Source organism: Pongo abelii, chromosome Y (assembly GCF_028885655.2).
Source record: "Pongo abelii isolate AG06213 chromosome Y, NHGRI_mPonAbe1-v2.0_pri, whole genome shotgun sequence".
Taxonomy (NCBI): domain Eukaryota; kingdom Metazoa; phylum Chordata; class Mammalia; order Primates; family Hominidae; genus Pongo; species Pongo abelii.
The window spans coordinates 10,648,803-10,654,937 of NC_072009.2; positions in this window are offsets into that span (position 1 = coordinate 10,648,803).

The window sequence follows — 6,135 nt, forward strand, 5'->3', positions numbered from 1 at the left end:
TATTTTGTTAAAGATTTTAGCATCTATGTTCATCAAGGAAATTGGTCTGTAGTTTTCTATTTTGGTTATATCCTTTCTTGGTTTTGGTATTAGGATGATACTGCCTTCCCAGAATGAATTAGGGAGGGTTTCCTCTTTATCTTGTGGAATAATGTCACTAGGGATTGATACTAATTCTTCTTTGAATATCTGGTAGAATTCTGCTGTGAATCCATTTGGTACTGTACTTTTTTTTGTGGGCAGTATTTTGAATTGCCATTTTACTCTTGGATGTTATCGGTCTGTTCAGGGTATCTAATTCTTTCTGATTTTACCTAGGAGGGCTGTATGTTTCCAGGAATTTATCCATCTTTTCTAGGTTTTCTAGTTTATGTCTGTAAAGGTGTTCACAGTAACCTTGAATGCTTTTTGTTTTGTTTTTTGTATTTCTGTTTTGTCAATTGTAATAGTTCCCATTTTGTTTCTAATTGAGCTTATTTAGATTTTCTCTCATCTTTTCTTAGTTAATCTTCTTAATGGTCTACCAATTTTATTTATCTTTTTGAAGAACCAGGTTTTTATCTTTTTTATTTTTATATTTCAATTTAATTTAGTTCTGCTCTGATACTGGTTATTTCTCTTCTTCTGCTGGGTTTGGATTTTGTTTGTTCTTATTACTCTAGTTCCTTGAAGTGTGACCTTAGATTGTTTGTTGTTTTCTTTCAGACTTTTTGATGTAGGACATTTAGGGCAAGGAACTTTTCTATTAGCACTGCCTTTGCTGTATACCAGGGCTTTTGAGAGAGGTTGTGTCACCTCTTGTCATTCAATTTGAAAAATTTGTAGATTTTGATCATGACTTCATTATTGATGCAATAATCATTCAGAAGTAGGTTATTTAATTTTCATGTATCTGCATGGGTTTGAAGAATCCTTTGGAGTAGGCTTCTAGTTTTATTTCACCGTGGCCTGACAGAGTACTTGTGTAATTTCAATTTCCTTAAATGTATTGAGCCTCCTTTCGTGGCCTATTATGTGATCTATCTTGGAGAAAGTTTCATGTGCTGTTGAATAGAATGTATATTCTATGGTTGGTGGGTAGAATGTTCTGTATATATCTGTTAAGCCCATTTGTTCCAGGGTATAATTTAAATCCATTGTTTCTTTCTTGACTTTCTGTCTTGATGGCATGTCTAGTGCTGTCAATAAGAGTATTGAAGTTCTCACTATTATTGTGTTGCTGTCTGTCTCATTTCTTACGTCTAGTAATAATTGTTTTTTAAACTTGAGAGTTCCAGTGTTAAGTAGATATATATTTAGGATGGAGATACTTTCTTGTTGGAGAAGGTTTTTATCATTATATAATGCCTCTAATGCCTCTCTGTGTAATATTTTTTTTTTTTTTTTTTTTTTGGAGATAGAATCTCTCTCTGTCACCTAGGCTGGAGTGTGCAGTGGTAGGATCTCGGCTCACTGCAACCTCTGCATCCTGGGTTCACACCATTCTCCTGCCTCAGCCTCCCAAGTAGCTGGGACTACAGGTGCCCACCACCACACCTGGCTAATATTTTTGTATTTTTTAGGAAAGATGGGGTTTCACTGTGTCACTGTGTTAGCTAGGATGGTCTTGATCTCCCGACCTCATGAACTGCCTGCCTCAGCCTCCCAAAGTGCTGGGATTACAGGTGTGAGCCACCATGCCTGACCTCTCTCTTTGTAATTTTTAACTGCTGTTGCTTTTAACTTTATCTGCTATAATAATAGCTGCCCCTGCTTGCTTTTGGTGTACATTTGCATGGAATGTCTTTTTCCACCCTTTAACCTTAAGTTTATGTGAGTGCTTAGGTGTTAGGTTAGTCTCTTGAAGGCAGCAGATATTTGGTTGGTAAGTTCTTATCCATTCTGCAATTCTGTATCTTTTAAGTAGAACATTTAGGCCATTTGCATTCAACATTAGTGTTGAGATGTGAGATACCATTCCATTCATCATGCCATTTGTTGTACATGTACTTTTTGTTTGTTTGTTTTAAATTGTATTTTTGTCATATAGGTCCTGTGAGATGTATGCTTGAAAGTGGTTGTGTTTTGATATGTTTCCGGGATTTGTTTCCAGATTTAGAACTCCTTTTAGCAGTTCTTTCAGTGCTGGTGTGATAGTGGTGAATTCTCTCAGCAGTTGTTTGTCTAAAAAAAGACTGTATCTTTCCTTCATTTATAAAGCTTAGTTTCACTGGATACAAAATTCTTAGCTGAAATTATTTTATTTGAAGAAACTGAATATAGGGCCCCCAATCCCTTCTAGCTTGTAGGGTTTCTGCTGAGAAATCTGCTGTTAATATGATAGGTTTTCCTTTATAGGTAACCTGATGCTTTTGCTTCACAGCTTGTAAGATTCTTTCCTTCATATTAATTTTAGATAACCTGATGACAATGTGCCTAGGTAATAATTTATTTGTGTTGAATTTCCCAGGTGTTCTTTCAGTTTCTTGCATGTGGATGTCTAGCTATCTAGCAAGGCCAGGGAACTTTGTTTTTTTATTCCCCAAATATGTTTTCCAAACTTTTAAATTCCTTTTCTTCCCCAAGAATGCCAATTATTCTTAGGTCTGTTTGTTTAACATAATCCCAGACTTCTTGGATATTTTGTTTATATTATTCTTTTTTCTTTATCTTTGTTCAATTGGGTTAATATGAAGACCTTGTCTTTGAGCTCTGCAGTTATTTCTCCTGATTGATTATATTGCTGAGACTTTCTAGAGCATTTTGCATTTCTCTGTGTATATTTTTCCTGATGTTTTGATCATCTTTTATTTATGCTATTTCACTGAATATTTCTCCCTTCACTTATTGTATCTTTTGAAAATTTTCTTAGATTGGACTTCACCTTTCTCTGGTGCTTCTCAGATTAGCTTAATAACTTAACTTCTGAATTACTTTTCAGGTAAATCAGGGATGTCCTTTTGGTTTGGATCCGTTTCTGGTGAGCTAGTGTGATTTGGGTGGGTGTTAGAAAACTATCTTTTGTCATATCAGAGTTGATTGGTTGCTTCTCATTTGGAGAGGCTCTGGGGCTCAAGGTCTAGGGCTCAAGACTGTTATTCAGATTCTTTTGTCCCATTGGGTGTTCCTTTGATGTAGTACTCTCCCACTTTTCCTAAGGACATGGCTTCCTAAGATCCGAGTTGATCATTATCTCTTTTCCACATCTGGGCACCCAGCAAGGGTCTACCAGGACTCTAATGCAGTCTGTGGGCCTGTCAGCCATGGATACCAGCAACTGCTCCAGTGAGGTTGGCAGTGGGGTAAAATGTACTCTGTGAGGGTCCTTGGCTTCAGTTGCTTAATGCACTATTCTTTTTTTTTTTTTTTTTTTTTTTTGCTGGTTGGTCTCCTGCCATAAGGTGGTGCTTTCAAGAGAATATCAGCTGTGTAGTATTGGAAGAAACAGGCAGTGGGCATGGCCCTAGTACTCTCAAGAGTATATGTCCTTTGCCTTCAGTTACCAGAGTGGGCAGGGAAAGACCATTAGATGGGGGCGGGACTAAGCATGTCTGAACTCAGACTCAGGCAGGTCTTGCTGCAATGACTATATGTGATGGGGTTGAGATTCCCAGGTCAATGGATTTATGTTGCTAGGAGGATTATGGCTGCCTCTACTCTGTCATCCAGGTATTCATGGAATTGAGAAAAAGCCAGCAGTCACAGCCCTCAGCCAACTCCCACACAACCCAAATGGCTGGTATCACTCCCATCTTGCCCCCTCCCACCTCCCTGCCAACAGCACCAAGTCTTTTTCCAGGCTGGAGGTGAGCAAGGGTGAGAACTTGCCTTCGGCTCCCCACATCCCAGGTGTGAAAGCAAGTAGAGTGTTCATTTTTCCCCTGCCTGTGGAGTTTGCACACCGGATTAGTGCCCTCCCTTGAGTTCTGGCCAGGAGACATTAATTGGTTCAAATTTTACAAATTCAGCTGGAGGTTTTTGTCTCCCTGTGGCCCATTCTCAGTGCCTCTGGCCACCCCCTCCAGGGACCCACGTGAGGCAGGGCAGAAATGGCTTCCTAGGGGAACCAGCAAGCCCACAGGGCTTTTTACACTGCTTCCTCCACCCTTGTATTTTGTGTGGCTCTCTACATTGACTCACCTATAGGTAAGTCCAGAATGTTCTCCTATAATCTAGACATTCAGTTTCCCCATTGGGGGTGTGTTTTTGGGGGTGGGCAGTCTCCCTTTCCCACTTCCACAGTGGGGCGCTCACAGTATTTGGGTTGTTTCCCTAGTCCTACAGGAGCAATGCTCTTCCTTGAGATGGTCTGTGCGTTCTCTTGGCTTTTCTAATATATTCCTGCAGTCATTCCAGAGCAAAACTTCATGTTGCAAGCCTCCACACACTACTCTGTCCGTCCAACTGGGAGTTTCAATCTAGTCCTGCCTCCTGTTCACCCTCAAGGAGTTGCTTCTTTGAAGGATGTTTTAAATTAAAGAATTTTTTTTTTTTTTTTTTAGTTGGAGTCTTACTCTGTTGCCCAGGCAGTGGCACAATCTCAGCTCACTGCAAGCTCCACCTCCTGAGATCACACCATTCTCCTGCCTTAGCCTCCTGAGTAGCTGGGACTACAGGTGCCCACCACCATGCCTGGCTAATTTTTTGTATTTTTAGTAGAGACAGGGTTTCACCATGTTAGCCAGGATGGTCTCGATCTCCTGACCTCGTGATCCACCCGCCTCGGCCTCCCAGAGTGCTGGGATTACAGGAAATTAAAGAAATTTTTAAATGGCACTAGATGAAATAGATATGGAAAAGCTGAGGGAAAAAAGAGACTGAAAACAGTTGTAAGAAGTTATAAAAGTTTATAGAAATTTTGGGTCCAAACTTATGAAGATTAGGTAGATGTGTTTCTAAGATTTTATTTAGAATAGGTTTAGCATTAATAATACACAGATACAAAGACAAAATGTAGTTTTGTCTTTTAAAGATTTTTGTGTAGTGTTAATAAAATATAGTAAAATAATTTTTACCTTTGATTAAACTTCAAAAAATAAAAAGAAAAAAGTTTGATCCAAACTGTCTTTGTTGATCTGTGGATTATTTGAAAAACAGTATTGCCTTATTAAAATAAAAGTTTTTTTAGTATTTTTGAATCTTTTAGTCAACACTGTGCAAAATATATGATTCTGTATTAATCAGATATTTTCAGCTGTTGATATCTGACAGACTTTTCAATTCAAATTTTAAATTTTAAATGAGATTGCTACTTTTACCTAACATTTAGACATTCTAAAAAGGTCCCCATAAAGTCCAAGAGAGACATGTTAGGATTATTTAGTAAGATAAAGTCGAGGAGGAGCCAAGATGGCCTAATAGGAACAGCTCCGGTCTACAGCTCCCAGCGCGAGCGACGCAGAAGACGGGTGATTTCTGCATTTCCATCTGAGGTACCGTGTTCATCTCACTAGGGAGTGCCAGACAGTGGGCGCAGGTCAGTGGGTGAGCGCACCGTGCGCCAGCCGAAGCAGGGGCGAGGCATTGCCTCACTCGGGAAGCGCAAGGGGTCAGGGAGTTCCCCTTCCAGGGGTGACAGACGGCACCTGGAAAATCGGGCCACTCCCACCCGAATACTGTGCTTTTCCGACGGGCTTAGGAAACGGTGCCCCAGGAGAGTATAGCCCGCACCTGGCTCAGAGGGTCCTACGCCCACGGAGTCTCGCTGATTGCTAGCACAGCAGTCTGAGATCAAACAGCAAGTCGGCAGCGAGGCTGGGGGAGGGGCGCCCGCCATTGCCCAGGCTCGCTTAGGTAAACAAAGCAGCCTGGAAGCTTCAACTGGGTGGAGCCCACCACAGCTCAAGGAGGCCTGCCTGCCTCTGTAGGCTCCACCTCTGAGGGCAGGGCACAGACAAACAAAAAGAAAGCAGTAACCTCTGCAGACTTAAATGTCCCTGTCTGACAGCTGTGAGGAGAGCAGTGGTTCTCCCAGCGCGCAGCTGGAGATCTGAGAACCTGCTGACTGACCCCTGACCCCCGAGCAGCCTAACTGGGAGGCATCCCCCAGCAGGGGCAGACTGACACCTCACACGGCCGGCCAGGTACTCCAACAGACCTGCAGCTGAGGGTTCTGTCTGTTAGAAGGAAAACTAACAGAAAGGACATCCACACCAA